This window comes from Emydura macquarii, unplaced genomic scaffold (assembly GCF_026122565.2).
Source record: "Emydura macquarii macquarii isolate MOO-44397 ecotype Brisbane River unplaced genomic scaffold, CSIRO-AGI_Emac_v2 contig_2897, whole genome shotgun sequence".
NCBI classification, from domain to species: domain Eukaryota; kingdom Metazoa; phylum Chordata; order Testudines; family Chelidae; genus Emydura; species Emydura macquarii.
Genome location: NW_027133034.1, coordinates 18,263,490 through 18,282,939, shown reverse-complemented (window position 1 = coordinate 18,282,939; position 19,450 = coordinate 18,263,490). Strand labels below are relative to the sequence as shown.

The window sequence follows — 19,450 nt, the reverse complement described above, 5'->3', positions numbered from 1 at the left end:
CAGATGTTTTGATAGCAGCACTGTAGAGTTAGAGGTGTTTGGTTGTCTTGTGAGGTGACACAATTTGGCTCTAGCTTTAGCGATGGAAAGAAATGTGACTACAGCTTTCTTGCCTGCTCATTTCTGGTAATTAAGGTGAGGTGCTATTAGAGATTGAGTTGTTAGAAGAAAAGGTGCTGGAACAAATTGATGATATAAAAAGCAATTAGTCACCAGGCCCAGATGTTATACATCCACGAGTTCTGAAGGAGCTTCAGTATGAAGTGGCTGAGCAGCTAACAAAAATATGCAATCTCTCATTCAAAACAGCTACGGTTCCAGAGGTTAGGAGGGCAATACATATCATACCTAGGAAATAACTGACCAGTAAGTTTTATAGCTGAATCTGGAAGATTGGTTAAAATGAGTATTGAAAATAAAACACTTGAAATGATAGGGTCAAACTAGTATAGTTTCTGTAAAGGAAAATCATGTTTTACTAATCTACTAGAATTCTTTGAATGTTTAAATTACCAGCTGACATTATTTAGATTTTTTCAAAAGGCCTTTGACAAGGTCCCTCACAAGAGGATACTAAAGAACCTAAGTAATCATAAGGTAAGAGGCAAATATTGTCATTGATCAAAAACAGACTAGGGGACAGAAAATAAAGAACTGGATTAAATGGTCAATTTAATTGTTGTTTAATAAATATATTAATGATCTGGAAAAGATGAACAGTGAGGTAGCAAAATTTGCAGGTGATGAGAAGTTATTCAGACTAATCAAGACCAGAGAGGACTGTGGGGAACTTCAGAAGGACCTAACCAAGCTAGATGAATAGGCAACATGTTGGCAAGTGAAGTTCAATGTCAGTAAGTGCAAAGTAATGTATTTTGGAGGAAAAAATTAAACTATTCATACACCTTACAAGGTTCTAAATTTACTGTATAAACTCAGGAGAGGGACGTGGGTATCATTGTGGACAGTTCAATAAAGACTTCTGTTCAATGTTTATCTGTGGCCGAAAAGAGCAAACAACATATTAGGTTACATAAGGAACAGGATGGTGAATAATACAGAAAATATTATAATGCCATCATATATGTCAGTGGTTTCGCCTGATCTACATTACTGGTGCAGTACTGATCACCCGTCTCAAAAGAGATATTGCGGAATTAGAGGGTGGTCAGAGAAAGGTGACAAGAATGATTGGGGCTTGGAAACACTCTCATGAGAAGACATGGAAAAGTTTTTGTAATTGTTTATATTTGTTTAGAAATGACGGGGCATGACAATAGTACATATAATAATAAATAGTAAAGAGCAGATTGGTTGGTGAGCTTCTGTTCTCCTTATTTCATAAGATAAGAACAAGGAGACATTCAATGAGATTAAAAAGTGGCAACTTCAAAACCAATAAAAGGAAACATTTTTTTTTCACTACACACACATAATTAGACTGTGGAACTCATCACCATGGGAAATCACTGAGGCAAAGAACTTAGCAAGATTCAGAAAGGGAGTGGATATTTTATGAATAACAAACCGATTTCAGTTGGAGTTCAGTGCCTGGGCACTTCTGAAAATCCCACTAGGCACTATCTGCATCATTAGTAACTGAAATACCTTTGAAAAACTGGACCTTAGCCCCCTATACTTCCATTTCCTCATCTCTAAAATGGAGAATAACACTTGAGGTTTCTCTTGACTAGAATAGGAAAAAGTGTTTAAAGATGTCAGTAAGTACATTCTAAATAACGTTTTCTAAAACTTGTGGAGGTAAGGCAAGGTGGACTTTAGCATGTGCTAGTTGGATTGACGCCTAATTTAAAAATTAAACATAGCATTATTTCCCTGTGATTGGATGGATGGGAGGCCTAGTGGTTAGTGCACTTGACTTCCAGCCCCTTGCTTCTCTGCCTGGGTGGCAGAGGTACCTGATTCCTAGCCTTAGGCCTGATTTCTTCTGGTCTCCACAGGCATCTGGGCTTCAAGTCATAAGGGGGTGTGGTAGGCAGAACTGGGCCCTGCTAGGGTTGCCAATGCTCTAGGCTTGTGCTGGAGTCCTCAGGAATTAAAGATTAATCTTTAATTAAAGTTTATGTCATGTGATGAAACCTTCAGGAATATGTCCAATCAAAATTGGCAACCCTAGGGCCTCCCTCTCTACCGGGTCACAGCCAGGGCCCTGTGGAAGTCAACACCAGCAGAATCTTCCCAGCACAGAGTGTAAACCTGCTGCCCTGGGCTGCTTCCTGCCTACCTACCTTCAGACTGGGGCATGGCCCCTATAATCCAACCTGTCTTTAGTTGCTCTTCTGGAGTGGTGCCCCCTTGTGGACCTTTTGCCACATCCTGCCACTATTTCAGGTGTGTCTGGGCTAGGGCAGAGAGGCCTAGCCCTGCAATGTCCTAAAAGTCAACTAGTAAAGTTCACTCACTGCTGGGTGCTCCCTAAACTCCTCAACAGTCTGTCTTGGTCAGGGATTCAGTACTTCTCTCCTGGCAGCTGTCCTGGCTTTCAGCCTTGTAGTGAAGCTCCCCTCAAGTAGAGAGGCAGAGCTACCTCCTGCCTCTTCACCAGTCAGCCCTGAACTATTTTCTTTTACTTTTTCTTCTCTTTTTTTTATGGTGAAGCAGTCTTAACTTTAGCCACCGCCAACTATAATTTTTCAATAGTTAGTAGTTTATATTCTCTTGTTCTGCCCTTTGTGTTTCAGGCAATGTAACAGTGCCTTTTTAATAATATCCCACTGTGACCCGTCCATGCCTAGAGTAGCCAGCTGAAAATGCCAGGGTCAGGGCAGGCTGCAAAAGGAGAGCAGATTCTCCCATCACTGGTGGGTGACACTGAAGTCAGACTTCCCAACCAGCCACAAACAGTGCTTCCGATTCCCCACATTGGTATCAAGAAGCCAAAACAAAAATATACACAGCCCCCTTTACTGCATTCCAGTCTCTGGCTCCCAATCAGCCACTATGTCCAGTAAAGAGATCAGTTATTAAAACTCTATGCTCTTTACCAAAAAGATTCTCCTAACCCCAACGGGACAGCCACATTACCAGATCAATATGAGTTTAGATCTTTCCCGAAATATCACACTGCCAACCAATCCTTTAGTAACTAAAACTAAAGGTTTATTATAAAAGGAAAGAAACAAACCATAAGAGAAATGTTAAATGATTAAAGCAATCATATACATACAACTGCTTGGAAAGTCCATATACATCAGGTTTCCAGTAGAAACGTGGAGTTTGCAGACCTGTATAGTCCCTCTGGTGTACATCCAGTACCTGGATGAGCTTCAGTCCTTTGATTGACAGCTTCAGTTATAGATGAATTGATCCAGAGAAAGGAAGACTAAATAGTCCATGTGCAGAGTTTGTTAAAATTCTCCCATGAGAATTAGCAGGGTGATTCCAGGCTGGTGCTGGGATCTCAATCTTGCGATCCAAACTTTCCCTGACAAGCTTGGACAGATTTGAGATAAAAGGATCAGTCCTGTTGAGTCTTTTATAGATCCATGCAGGCAGACTGATACTTTCTTGACAGCAGGTATCTCCTTGAACAGTTAATAGATGATTACTTGGGACTCTGAAGTACTATCTCCGATGTCCTGAGCACACAGGTAATTAGTAACATTAGCACAAGGTAACTGGCCATTCACAACCATTCACAGGTATTCTGTACTTAAACTTCAAAGAGAAATATAAACAATAGTATTGTTACATTCAAAATTCCATCTAAATGTTCATATGTTCTTTGTGAACTTCTAATCAATAAAACAGTGAAGGCAGGAAAGCAGTTTATCTACATTCCTAACCTCTAACAAGAGATACATAAATAACATCAAATAATTGCAAGCAATATACTTGCATATCAAAGCTCTAGTTTACTTATAAGGAATGACCCTCGCTACCATTGTATTTTCCATTAATATATCTTGAGAGGTCAGAATTGGGCCATGCAGCTTGCAAAGTTGCTTGACTATTTTGGGCCTAGCGTCACACTCATTTCCTTGATGTTTCTACAAAATGACATAGTGTAATTTTTGTTACCTGAAGACTTAGAATTCCTCGGAAAGATTTTCCCTTCTTTATCAAAGCCCTTTTCTACGCATTAAATGTGATCAGTTGTTTGTTCCACCTTACAGAGTGCACATAGTCCATCTTTTTTTTTTTCTATTAATTAAAAAAAAAGTTTTGTTTAAGCCATAATGGCCAGTTTGTACTTACTTTAAACAAAAGTACGTTGCTATTCCTATCCAGGCCCTGATGTGTTTTATTATCCTCAACTCTAGGGAACAGTCCAAAAAATCTTTTTCCTCTTTTTTCATTTATCCAATTTTTTTGCCATTCCTCTTTAAATTTTTCTGTAGTGGACTTTTGAATTCCTGTTTTATTCAAGGGTATTTCTACGTCAATTCTTCCATTTCTTACAGCATTTATAGTGACTTTGTCCTCCATTTCCTTCCCTGTTACCCCAATAGGCACTAGGATCCAAGCTAATACTACTTATATCCTCATCTGTACTAACTCTGTTATTATAAATACAATTTCATTGATTAAATCATTTCTGCACACTGAGACGCCCTTTTATATAGCAATAAGGCCTGAAATTGAATTAGAAAAAATGATCAATGCTGCTGGACGTATGTCTCAGAACCCGTTTAATACTAGCATTATTGCTACTAGTTTGACTGTCATGACAGCTACATAAATCATATATTCTTTTATATTGTATGCCAAAACTGGGAATTAGTATATCTGCTATCCCTTCTCTTCTGTTTTTGTTTTTGTGGGGGGTTTTTGGCCACATCTGCATGTATTTGCAAAACCAACTCCACTTTTCATCTATATACACCTCATTTTTAATACTTACACTTTTTTTTACACTTAAGTTTATAAAATAAATATAAATCCATGTTTGGATGTGCAACTTTCCATCTGTAAATAATTTTCCCATGACTAAAAGTTTTGACTTCATTCAGCTTTTCCTTGTCTTTCAACTCCTGCATCCACATTTGAACTCGAATGGCATGTGTAGTTCTAACATCATGTGCTCTAGTTTGCCTATCAAGTTCCTGATAATCCATGTATATTTGTTTGGTACTTTTATCATTTCAGTTCCCATTAACTTTGTCCCAGAAAGTTAGGTCACTAATTTCATTTGTACTATAACTAGCATTTCATTAGAAGCTATCTGTAGCACCTAAAAAGGTGTTTTAATAAATGCACTGCACGCAATCTGTAGTGTGTGGGCTTGTATTAAATCTAACTTCTAAGTTCTGAGTTTGATGCTGATCGAAAAGCTTGGCAGCCAAAGTCAATAACTGGTCTGATTAAAGCTCTATATACCATCAGCAGGTTTTCTTATCTGTTCCCCAATTAATCCCAGCAAGACTTTTAAGCAGGTTAATCCTTCCTCTACATTTATCTTTAAAATAGCTTATACGATCTTTCCAATGTAATTTAATATCAAATATTACCCCTAAGAACTTAAACCTCTTAACTATATGTTTGTTGTACATACAGATATCATTTGCATTCCTTTGTAACTTTCCTTTTAGTAAAGATCAGTCCTTGGGTCTTAGCAATGGAGAACTTGAAACCCTATGCATTTCCTCAGTCAGCGGTGTCTCGCAATGCTCTTAACCCACAGAGCACAATCATTTGCGAATAGAGCGAACCTAAACCAGCATTTATTTGTTTTGGAGAGCATTTATGATAATATTAAATAAGATCTGGCTGATAATACTTCCCTGTGGTGTACCATTTTTAGTATTATATTCAACATAACTTTCCCTATTCTGACCTGTAAGGTTCTTTTACTCAAAACTTGTCTAATCCACCATACATTCTTCCCCTTATCCCTAGTGCATCTACTTTGTACAACAAGCCTTCCTTCCATAGCACGTCTCACTTTTTCAATATCTAGAAAAACAGCTATCATGAAACGTTCATGGCTGATACCTTTTTGTTTTTCAGTTTGTAATTTAACGGTGTGATCAATGGTGCATCTTCCTCTCCTAAAACCACTCTGCACCTTATCTATAACACCATTGTTCTCCAAATAGATAACAAATCTTTCATTCACCATTTCTCCATAATTTTACTCAGACAGGTAATAAGGACAATTGGTCTACTGGCAACCACTTTTGTGGACAGTTTGTCTGGTTTTTGTGTTGGAATTACTACTGCAGTTTCCACCCTATTAATATCACTCCATTTTCTGCGTATAGTATTATATAATTCCAAGAGAACCCCCAAACTGCTTTTAAAGATATAAACATATCTTATCTTTACCTGAGGATGTATTCTTGCTGATATCTATAGCTTTTTAAAGTTCTTGCATACAAAAGCATTTATTCAGTATAGTAGCTTCTCTGTTACCCCAAATACATAATAGATCGTGACTTTCTTCAATCAATTGTCTTTTAAACTGGTGGAAAACTTTACTTTGATTTTCAGCATTACTCAACTGTCAAAGTTTCTGCAAAAACTTCTGCTTTTTCATTATCAGAACTTCTAACTATTTGTCAGACTCCATCAGACTTGGGATGTGGCTACTCTTAGTCTCAGTCTCATTCATTTTTCTAATTTGTCTGTATATTTCTGATGTCTTGGTATCTTTAGTTATCCACCTGCAATACTTGCTCCAACTCTCTTTAATTTTTTATATTGTTTTGTATTATTTTTTATGTTATTGCCTTGCTACTTTTATGCTTCATTAAATTTTCACTATTCATTGTATATTTAGCTTTTTTATAGGCTTTGTTCCTTTCTTTAACTGCCATGTTGAACTTCTTCCACCATGGAACTGAGTTTATAGTGTTGGGGTACTTCCATATCTTAGGTATAGGATAGTAGCTGCTGCCATTAATCCCTTTGTTCAATTATCATTGAAATTCTCTGTCAAGCGTGCGCATTCCAGCAAAAGATTGTGATCCCCATACTAGTTATATTTCACTCTGAACCTCATTCAAAATGGCATGAATATGGTCCATTGACAAATAGCTAACATACACATATTTCTGTGCTGCCCTTGCAAAAATTTTCATTTTTTAAAATTTTTTTTCCCATTTGTGGTATACAATTTTGCTTCTATCATAAATGCAATAAACATTTCTTTTTTCACTTCTAGTATATCATCACCTATTTCTTTAACAGTATTTATCATATTCTTTATAAGAAGAAGCTGTGTCTGCAGTTCCCCTTTTCCCGTGCTGATTCTCTTCCTTCTCCACCTGGTGCTTTGAGAATCTCCTTATGGCTTCCACATAAGATATGTTAACAGTTTTTGTCTTTTGTATCTCTTTAGCTTGTCTTGCTGTTGTTCACTCTCTACATGCCAGACTGTGACTACCATCACAGTTACTATATTTGACCTGTCACCGCTTAAACATTTATGCTCCTCCATATTTACCGCATCTTGTTTTCCCTTTACACAAATAGTTGCTATGTGCTCATACTGTAAGCACTTATAACAACTTGGTGGTGGTGATTGGGGAGATATATGGCTTTGTTCTGGATATCTGAAACCCTAGTGTTATTTTCTCAAATAGAGTCCCTCCCTTAAGTATAATCAGCACTGCTGTTGATGGCTTGCTTTCTCCTCCTCCTTGTTTACTAATTAGTTGCGTACTTACTAACACTTTATCTTCTCCTATGCTTATCTCACCATTGTTCAGTTCTAGTAGCACTACACACATTAGCCCCTTCATTTCAGTCAAATACTTTGGTAGCTGCCAATTTATTTTAACTCTTCTTAGTGTCTTAGCTTTTAGCAGTTTATCAGCTTGCTCTTTGTTTTTACATTCAACTGGGAGATCCCCAGCTCTCAACCTCCTGACTTTTATTATATCCCATATGCTTTTTTTAATCCAGCCAGCTACTTTCAGAGGGTTAATGTCACTTCATCTTATTTCTTTGGCTAGGGATCTTAGAATTTTAAAATATTGATTTATTTCCTTCCTTAGCTTTGCTTTTTTGCTGATGTCATCATCATAATCATCTGCTTCTGCTTCTACTCTTTTTTTCTTTCCTGTTTTTTCCCCTACTTTGTATTCATTCTCCCTCTCTGATAAACTTTTTCTTCAGTTTCTAGAGTGATTCATTTGGGGTCAGAAAATCCTCTAGCCCAGCCTACCAGGCCTGAACTGAGCCAGGTTCTCTCCTTTTCTTCCCTGTCTAGGCCTGTCATTGGCTGCAGGAACCAGGGATGGGGACTAGCTGGGCCGGTAGGCTGTCTTTAACCCCTTTTCTGCTGATGTGAGATTTCTCTGCTCCATCACATCACCTTATTCAGGATAACCTGACATTTTACAGACATTTAGCAACGACACTGCTCAGATATCGTTAATCTGTTCCCCTTTTCTGAAGCTACAGGAGCAACTCTGATAGCTTTGGCTGCCGGTCTCCCTATCTCCCTGCCTTGCCCATCTTTTCCTAACTGCAGTAGATTCCACTTGATAGCAGTTCTGATAACAAACAGTCTCTGGTTAATGGCAACCAATCCCATCCCATTAACATCAATATTAATGGAATTTGGATATTGGCAAAAAGCATGCTGTTTTTAGTCACTTGTTTAGAGGGAGATGTCCTACATGTAATCAGTTTTTTTGATTCTGGGCAAGCACAGCTGAGTACTTCTGCTGTGTTGCATGACTTTGAAATGTGTGGACCTATCTCTGGCTGATAAAGTTTGGATTCTGGAGGCACTATGTGAGCATGGTGCTAAGCAAGTGCGAGTAGCCAAGAAGCTTGATGTCTCAAAATCGGTTATTTCATTCATTCTGAGAAACAGCCATAACATTTTACAGGAGCCTGGGAACACCACAAATCAAGGCCACAAGTTTCAATGAGATGGAAAACAAGCAGATGTTGGTGAAACTCTGTGGCTCTGGTTTCAACATAAGCTTGGCCAAGGTACCCAACTCTCTGGGCCAATGTTGAAATGAAAAGTGAGTCAGCTGGAGGCAGAGTAGGGGAAGAAGTTCATCCCTTCAGATGGCTGTCTCAGTTTGTGGAAAGTCTGGCAGAATTTCATTCATCCAAGAAGCAAGGCAAGAAAGAGAGTGCTGATTATTTGACAGTTATAAATGGAAGATACCAACATTCTAGAGGAATTCCAGCCATGTGACGTCTTCAGTGTTGATGAAACTGGCTTCTCCTACCAGGGATTTCCCAACAGAAGTCTTGGCATGCTGAAAGGAAGACTTGCAGGAGGGGAAAAAAGACATGGACCGTATCACATTGCTATATTGTACAACCATGGATGGGCAATCAGAAAGAGCAAAGTTCACTACTGAGCTTGTCTTAATCCATGTTTCATTACCTCTCTCAATGCAGAGCCACACTTACAAACAGTGGATGTTGCCAAAAAACAGGTCTGATGCACTTGATCTTGCTAGGCCACTGATCTCCAGAAGACTTTTGAAAACTGCTTCAGAGAGGGAGGGTTGCATCAACAACAAAAAAAGTTGGCCTGGTGGACATCAATGTGCTGGCCAATGTTTCAGTTCCTGAAAACCTAACAGCAGAGGAATTTGAGGCCATTGTTGAGTTTGACAGTCATTTGCGGATGGTTAGTAAGCTCACTGATGGAACACTTCTGGAAACAGTAGTGGCTGTAAACCACTCACAGGCTGCTTTTGAGCAACAAGAGGATAGTGTATTGGACAACAAACCCAAGGAGTCCTTGCTTGCAGAACAGCTACATGTGGTGGGCATTTCCCACATCCCGGAATTGTGGCTTTGAGCAGTTATGAGGCTGCATGCAAAATTGAGCAAGATTTACAGGGCGAGGTGGAAAACCATAAAAAGCAGACACTGGAGACATTTTTTTCTTAGACATTTTTTCTTTGGTGCTTTTAAAAAGCTTTTGCTTTGTAGAATTGTGTCCACTGTAATCTTTGTGACCCAAAGCGAGACTTCCTAAACTTGCTCTAAGCTCTGTGGTATATTATACAGTGTATCCATTTGTCTGTGTCATGTTTGGATTTTGTCTTTAGGCATTGTATTGAAGTGAAAGTTAACAAACAATTTCACTTTACAATGTTCCACCCTCCTATTTCTATGTATCCTCCTGAAAATAGTGCCTTCTGCTTATTGGCAACTTCCAGATAAAAGCAACATTTTGCTAGGAAGCGAGACTTCCTAAACTTGCTCTAAGCTCTGTGGTATATTATACAGTGTATCCATTTGTCTGTGTCATGTTTGGATTTTGTCTTTAGGCATTGTATTGAAGTGAAAGTTAACAAACAATTTCACTTTACAATGTTCCACCCTCCTATTTCTATGTATCCTCCTGAAAATAGTGCCTTCTGCTTATTGGCAACTTCCAGATAAAAGCAACATTTTGCTAGGAACTGAGAGGTTGCTAATAAGCAGAATCTACTGTATTAGTAAAAAGAGGTCATGGAAGGAGCTGGGAAAGTTGGAGGAGTTGAAGCCCAAGCTGTCAGAGACCTGGTCCTTGTAGCTTTGTTACATACTAAACTCATCCAAACTTCTCCGTACTAAACTCATCTTCCAAACCTACCTCCCCACACACCGTTCTGTTTGTTTTGTGGGTCATTTAGATGAGTTCTCTGGGGCAGAGACTGTTTTCATTGTTAAATGTTTGTACAGTGCCTAACACAAAGATCCTTTATTGGGGTTCCTAGACTCCAGGGTAATACTAATAAGACTCCATCTAAGAAGCTTCCCAAGACTCATCAAAAGGCATCCCCAGTCTGACAGATCTGAGGAAGCCTATCAGAGTGACACCTAGGGTTTAACAACTTTGAGTGTGTTGGTAGGGCATGGGACTAGATGAGGAGAAGACATAAGTAATGGGGAAGGATGAATGGTGGGAGATGGAAAGTTGCCAGGCATAGATAAGTAGAGACTCACAGAAGTTGGCAGCAGGGCTGATGAATAGACCTAGAGAGCAGGGCTGAAGAGCAAAGCTTGTTGCAAATGCTTCTGACTTTTAATGTCCAAGAGTTAATTAGTAACTATGTGGTATCTTTAAAAAGAACACGTTGGACAGCCCCAGTTGCCTCTGACGTCTCTCTCTTCCCCTATATCATTGGAGGCAACCAGCAGCATCAGCAGCAGGAACTGGGGAGAACCGGGCACTCAGTTCCCACTCCTCTGTCCATGCCACAATAGCCCGACTCACTTTGAGACATAAGACTTTAATTGGATCAACTCTTCCCCTCCATATGGGCCTCATCTCTGGGTCCTGGACTCCTTCATGTTGATTGTGGCAGAAGCTACCATCACTGCCAGCAGCAGCTTCAGCAGGAGGCAGGGAGCCCTCGGACAGCCAGGCTCTTGTAGCTTATTGCCTAGAGTCCTGTTAAACAGTGTTTTGCCTCAGAGCTGGCTGCATTTCATTGGTGAGTGAAGTGATTTTCCGTTGTATTTCTAGATTGTAAAATGCTTCTGTCGGCTAATCCTGCTTAAGTCCTGATTTTCTTATTTTCTTTTTAATAATAAATTGCTTAGTTCATGTCATGTTTTAACTCTGAATTTCAAAGTGTTTTATGTAGAGGGGTAAATATCATTATCCCTTTGGGGAACTGAGACACTGAGAGGCAAAGTGACTTGGATGAGGTCACAGAACAGGTCAGTGTCCAAGCTAGGAATTAGAGCCCCCGAGTTCCATTCTACTAGTACTAGTCATTGGATCACACTGTCTCCCACCTCAGGGCTGCTTGATCTTTTAATAGATCACACCAGCATGGTTTGCTGACTGTGGGAATGTTTTGCTGATCCAGACTCCCTCTGCACATCATCAAGGTTTATGGTATTGCTAACCCCATGTGTGGTTACACTTGTGTGTTTTGTTAGTTCAAAGAGTTTCATTCTGTTTTACAAATGCAGAACAGACTCCCTTGTCATAACTTACAAACAGCCTCGGACAGTAGACCTGCTTTATTTAGAGAAATAATGTTTAGACAGATGAACTCCAACTGTTTAATCTATATTTTGTAAGTAGAAACCTAGTATTTTAGTTTATTTAACCCTTTCTGTAGCAGGTCTTTTAAAAGTTGGCCCTTTTCTTTCTCTAGCATAAAAAATGGAACAGCAGGACCCAGAGTTTTGAAAGGGGGACACAGTGCCCTTCTCAGGTCAGTAAACTCTGTATGTTCTGAGACACAAAAGCACTTAAAAATAAATATTGAGCATCAGATTGCTAGTGAGACTTTTCAATGGCTTTATATGTTCCACAGAAATGTGTTTGCCTCACTTTTTTCACAGTTTCCAGATTCTTTGACTCAACAACCAGTCAATCTAGCTTTTCTATAGGACAAAGGGTCTTTTATAAACTATATAGCAAACTTTTCTACCACACTTTTATCTTCTACAGTGACAGAATAGGCTGTAATGTTCACAATAGCTGTGTTGTCAAATGGATTAGCTTCCTTTATTATAGAATAGTCCAGCTTGAGTGCATGACTTTTTGTCTGGTTTTATTTTCCTAGTGGTAGGCTTATTCTGATGAAACAATTACATGTTTAATGTAAGGTACCACAGAAAGAAAGAAGAGAGAGAACAAGTTTGTTGAAAAAGGGATTTAAAAAAAGTGAATGAGAATAGGGCTTTATCATAAGGAGAGGTTAGGTATTAAGAGAGAAATTGCTTTAAGTACTCTCTTGTTAAAACACTTTGATGTGCACTTAATTTATTAACACTTAGCACTTTAAAGATTTTCTTATATAGAAATATTTTTCTCTTTGAAGAAAACTCACATTGATGAAAGAAGGTCCACCATGTTACTGAAGTCCTGCAGTGGGGCTGCACTAACACAAACTCCGGTACAGTGGCTTTTCAGGGGGCATTATCATCATGTCTCCATCCTTGCCAAGCTTAAGCTGGCCTGGAAAGTGGAATTGAAGGCAGGACAGAAGGAGGCCCAGGGGATCCACAGTTACTATCTGTCTGTACACTCGGGTTCTTATGTGGCCCCAACACTGAGGCATCTGATTACCTCTCATGTGCCTTCCAAAACTGGAGATAACATCTGGTGGCCGTAACATCTCGTGCAAATGGTGCACCATGTTTAACTGCCACTCCAATCCACAGCTTGCTGTGGTGCAGTGCAATGTAGTGTAGTATGTGTGAACATGCATTAAAAAAACCTTTGTATACGCACAGGCAGGAAAACTGTTAAATAAAAAAAGTACAGCAAAAACAACGAGAGTTCTGTGGCACTTTAAAGACTAACAAATTTAGTATTTGTAGACATAAGCTTTCGAGAGATCTCAGCTCTCTTCTTCAGATACAGATTCATCATCTGAAGAAGAGAGCTGAAATCTCTCGAAAGCTTACGTCTATAAATATTAAATTTGTTAGTCTTTAAAGTGCCACAGAACTCTCGTTGTTTTTGCTGTTTACAGACTAACACGGCTACCCCTCTGGAAAAAAAGTACAGTTACCTACTAATATTACCCACTTCATTTTGTTTTTCGTGATAGACAGTAGAAACTGACTTTGTAGATGCAGAGAGCCAATGGACCATGTACCAACCTGCTCTTTGTTTGTCTTACTGTTCAACAAACATACTTTTAAAAAATTGGAGTTTTTCTTTGCAACTGACTTTGATTAGAAAATTATTCGTATTTGCCTTCAGTATTTAAAAATTATTCCTCCTCAAGTTCTATTGGATAGAACTTCTAATTAAGTGGAATTATAATAATAGACCTTTAATTCATGTAAAATAAGTGACAACTTTTTATAAAAATAGATAATTGATATAAAATCATACTTTCTAAACATGAATCCTCACAGCACTTCCAACATATGCTGTAGGTAGGTAAGTAGTTCCTACATTAAGGAGAAACTGAAGCAGTGAGGTCCAATTACTTACTAAAATTCACACAGCAGAATTTGCACTAAAGCTAGGATTAGAACTCATCAGGACATTCATGTTTTCTCTGATCTGGAGGGAGGGGGCTATACCAGCTATACATATTCTGCTTAGAATATTCTTCCACTCCTACTGACCCATCATATATTAACTTACAGATGTATAGATTCATAGACTTTAAGGCCAGACTGGATCATTATGGTCAACTAGTCTGATTACTTGCATAACACAAAACTATAGCTGGGTGAAATTTTTTTGATGAAACTTTTTTTTTTAACTGAAAAATGCAGATTTTGGTTGAATAAAACATTTATGAATTTTGTGGGTTTTGCAAATTGTTTCAGATGAAACAAAAACAAGATAATTTTGGAAATGTCATTTGATTTGACCCAAAATGAATTTTTGAGTTTTTCAATTTGCCGAAAATTCCAAAATAATTTGGTTTCCATTTGATTCAAACCAAATTTTGTTTTCAGTCTTTTGAAACTGACAACAAACCAAACAATCCATTATTTGCACAGCTCTGCATTATAAGACTCTGATGGTGAATCCACTGCATCACTACATAAGTTGCACCAGTGGTTAATTACATTCAGTGTTAAAAGTTATTCCTTATTTTTAGTCTGACTAGCTTCAGTTTTCAACCACTGCATCATGTTATGCCTTTTTCCGCTAGATTAAAGAACTGTGTAATATCAGAAATCTCTTCACTATGTAAGTATGTGTAGCCTGTGATCAAATCACCTCTTAGCCTTCTCTTGGATAAACTATATAGATTGAGCTTCAAATATCTCACTATAAGGCATGTTTTCTAGACATTGGAAACCTTTTGAACCATTTCCATTTTTTCAGTATCCTTTTTGAACTGTGGACATCTAACCTGGACACGTTATTCCACTAACGAGGTGATGCTACTTCCCTACTTCTACCTGATATTTCCCTGCTTATGTATATGAATGTGGTGTTTACCATCTTAGCTGCAACATCACACTGGGAGCTCATGTTCAGTTGGTTATCTTCCATTACCCCTAAGTCATTTTCACTTTCACTGAATTCCAAGATATGGTCTCCCAAGTTGTATGACCTGAATATGTTGGTTCTAGATGTATAACCTTGCATTTGGCTGTATTAAAATGGATGACAGTCAAAAGAATCCACCTGACAATGCAGTCCAGATCAGCTTATATAAAATTGACTTGTCCCCATCATTTACCACTCCATCAACTTTTGTGTCATCTGCAAATTTTACCTGGAATGATTTTATATTTCTTCTTTGAGTGTTTGTCCCTGTGTGTAGTGCTCTTCAGTTTGTGCATGTTCCCCACAGCACCAGGACCAGAGAACTTTTCCTGACAGTGTCCATTTCGGCCACACATGCTAACCTGCTCTCTGCATATTCCACACTGATGGCATAAAAGGGGGCTGCTGAACTGCCACCATTTTAATTCCTATTTACAGATCATGGTCTAAGATGGAGCCTCAGTTTTCCTGTAAATAATTCTTTTAAAAAAAAGTTAATCTGGGTTGTTTTAGTCTAGTTAGTTAGAAATATTGTTGGGGTTTGGTTCCTTAAATCTTGGGACGTCTCCCTTGGGTAGGGAACAATTTCAGTACCAGCCCATCCCTAGTTCTTCTATTGGTAGGCAGAGAGAACATGCCAAGGATCCCTGGCTTCAAGAATGGGCAACTTCCAGAAACATTTCCTGGTAACATACTATCACAATGCCTCTTTGTACTGCCTGGCAGAAATCCATGCCCTCTCCAGATGCAGTATCTGCAGGTCATTCCTGAGAAGGACAAGCAGTCAAAGGAGTTCGGACATTCTGTTTATCCATTCCTTAATTAACCCTAGATCAAAAGTGTGTGTTAGTACTAAGATGAAAATTTACTTCATGTGTAAACTTCATGAAAACTAATGAAGGAAGGTTTCTGGCTATCACATTGTATTTACATTATGTTTATGCATCACACAAAGTTGGAGCCTTTGAAATTTAAAAGATTGCTGACTTCAAAGCATGGGTCGTTGTGTTTGACAATGGAAATCCACAGACTCTGTTTGCATTTAATCAACAAAAGAAAAGCCCATGCTCTGAATGAAAACACCTGCCAGATTGCCTTCCCTGAAAAGACACTATAAGAATTGATCCAGGGATCGATCCTGTATCTCTGAACTATTTAGACACTCACAAAGAAATGTTGCAGATGCAAGACAGAGATGCTCAAAGTTATTTTGGTTAATCCTGAAAAGACGTTTGGAAAACTAGCAGATTACTTCATCTTTGCTATCACTTTGGATTTACAAACTTGGGCTCACCTGTTAATATATTTTACCTGCTTTAATCTCTTAATAGCTCTCATTTCCTTTTCTTAGCTAATAAACCTTTAGTTAGGCCTGGTCTACACTTACATGAAATTCAGTGGCAGTCGACAGGAGATACGCAAGCTACATAAAATATGTAGCTTGCGTATCTCCAGTCAATCAACAGGTTACAGATAAGTGACTACAATATCATTTGCATTTCTTTTGAACTAAATTAACACTCAAATGAATTAGTATGCTTAACATTTCTTTGATAATCACACACAAGTGAACTGGCCTATTGCTCTGACCTGAGCTGGCCTGTCAGCATCACAGAGGCTAACAGAATAGGCCTCTTTGGAGGAAGTCTTCATACTTGTCGACCTCCCTCCAGTTTCAAACTGTCATTCATTGATGACCAGATATTATTTCCACAAAGATAAGTTATCCATGAGACTGCACCTAAAGTGTATCCCCAAGGTAGTGATCGAATTTCATATCAACCAAAGTGTCCACTTACCTGTGTTCTACCCTAAACCACACACCAGGAGGGAAGAGGTGTTGTAGCACTCTGTATATGTGCATAGAGTGCTTGCCCTCTACCTCTACCTAAGGAAGATGAACTCATTTGGAAATCTCATAGACTCTTTGTCTCTTTTGTGGAAAGGATAAAAGGAGAGGCCATTTCTGCAAAGAGGCTGTCAAAATGGGTCTCGGCACGCATACTACTCTGCTACAACCTGAACAATGTCCCTCTTGAAGGCAGTGTGGGAACATATACAACAAGGATCCAAGCAGCCTCAGTAGGCCTCCCTCAAGAACATACCTATTATTGACAACTGCAAAGCAGCAACTTGAGGCTCTGTCTGCAGCTTTGCAAGGCATTATGCATTGGTGTAAGCAGCTGCCTCAGATACCTCCCTGGGCGTGGCAGTTTTGCATTCTGTTGCAGCATAGGATTCTGGGTATCTACCTCCTTGAGAGGGACACTGTTTATAAATCACCTAAGTCATTCACTATATATAGGACAAGCACTCCAAGAAGGAGGAAAGGTTATTCACTTTGTAGTAACTTGAGTTCTTTGAGATGTGGTGTTCCTATGTATAGTGCACTACCCACCCTCCTTTCCTGCTGCCTCAGTTCCCTTAGTGGGGCTGAGTGGTAGAGAAGGAACTAAAGTAGTGGCAGTCTAACATCCTCTTCTATACCCTCAGTACCGAACAGAAGGTGGTAGATGTATGACAGATGTGTGGACCAAACAGATGCTACTAGGAAAAATTATCTAGTCGTGGGTACTTGGAATGCTACCTAGAGTGCACTATACATGCAGACAACATAATTCAAAGAATTCCAGTTACTACAAGGTGAATAACCTTTCCTTTCTTCTAGATCACTGCTAAAAATATTTAATAACATTGGGCCAAGAATAGATCACGGTGGGACACCACTAGAAACACAACAATGGGATGAGGATTGCCCATTCACATTTAGTTTTTGAGATGTATCAATTAACCAGTTTTAATCCACTTAATATGGGCTACCTTAATTTTGTATATTGCAAATTGTTTTTAGCAGAATAACTTAATGAATTTAGAAGACATCTTAAAAATAATCATTTTTAATTTGAAGAAAGAAGTATAATAATTGCTAGCAATACCCCACTTCAAGGATCTTCTAGTAATTTAAAATAACTAGATCTATCTACAATGAGCTTTCCTGATCCATTAAAATAGGCTGTTTCCTCCTACATCCAATGGCATACTTTTAAATATTACTAAATACTTACTCCCTGAAATGGAGCTCATGACAATAAGTTAATGATATAATTCAATGTGCTGAACATCTATTGTTTAAATTCTCCCAACCTACAGTAAACGAGTCATTTGTCTGTTTGTTAATTCCAATGCAATTGATATACTCCAGAGTGGACTTTCAGTTCACATTAAAATAAGTGAAGTGTACAATATGCTTAGAAAGTGTCATGTGGCTCAACAGTCTGTGTTTGTGCGGCTTTTCAAAAGGTTCTAATGCCTAAATATAGAGGGAAAGAAAAGAATATTTGAAATCTTGTCACCAGTCGTACACAAAGATCCAAAATAGGGCATTTGCTAGTACAGTGAAAATATTATTTGCCATGAGGGTCTATTTATTGTAACTGAGCTAATAAAGGCCACGTGACTTGTGAAAACATGTTGCTTGGGCAATGGTCCCATACTTCCTAATACCTGGAATCAAAATGCAAAAAAAGAATCAGTAGTGGCACTATGTTTCCTTTCACAAAGAACTCAACTCAATGTATATTCTTACAGCTTTGTATAGCTTGAAACGTTAGAATTTAGAAGAATTGAAAGTAAGCAATGCCTCAGAAGTTTTCTTTTGTTCTGAAGATTTGGTAGCTCATTAAAATTGTTTTTCTTGTGTAAATTTTGTTAGGAAACTGCGCTTTTACTGACAAGTCTGCTTACACCACAAAAGTTAAATACATCTAAAAATGACAGATGGGCACAAAACTATCCATACCCATTCCCCATCCTCTTCTATGCATCCCTGCTATGTGTTTTATATATATATTTTAAACAAAAGATTCCAGTATAATGTGAGGCTTTAACTTTGCAAGTGGGATATTTAATCTTTGCATTGCCCCAAGGACCTTCTATAACGCTATATTTAATGGGTTTAAAAGTTTACAAGTTAAGTATAATATATTAAAATGACAGACTAGAAGTTGCCTGCTCCTGCCTAAGCTTCTTTTCTCTCATTAGTCACCTTGTTTAAGCTTGAAAAGCTGTCATAAATCTCATAAAAGTTCCACTGTACTCCCACTTGAATAAGGGTCTATTCTCCCCTCCATATGCATGCTAAATCACCATTAACATTAATGGAAATTGCGTTCTTGTTACAGATGGGATAAGAGGCTTGAGAGGAACTTTACTGTAGTTTCCAGTCTTCAAATGTTGGATTGTTTTTTAAATTAGGCAAAATGTATCATCATCATCAGACATTAAATCAAGTGGGAGTATAAGTAGAAGGAACGCAGTGGTTGTGTTCAAATTTTAAAAACTGAATTTTTTAAAAAGAGAAAACATGCATGTTAAAGCTCCCTTTTCTGGGGGCATTAAATTGCTGTAGGATTAGAATTTGAGTGATAAACTTCACATGAGGTGACTTATTTACGTAGATAAATGTGGAGCAAAGCTTAAAGAATTAATATTAAATAAGCAGAATTCCACTGATATCTCTGAATGTTTTTTAATGTCACAACTATTGTTTTTATGTGGATTTTAAAAATAGACTTGCTGTTTGATAAA

General features: G+C 38.3%; 1 protein-coding gene across 1 annotated transcript in view; it reads left to right on the top strand.

Annotated features, from left to right (window-relative positions):
- ADAMTS19 (ADAM metallopeptidase with thrombospondin type 1 motif 19) overlaps positions 1-19,450 on the top strand; it is a 246,485-nt gene that overhangs the window by 57,006 nt on the left and 170,029 nt on the right. The window lies entirely within an intron of this gene.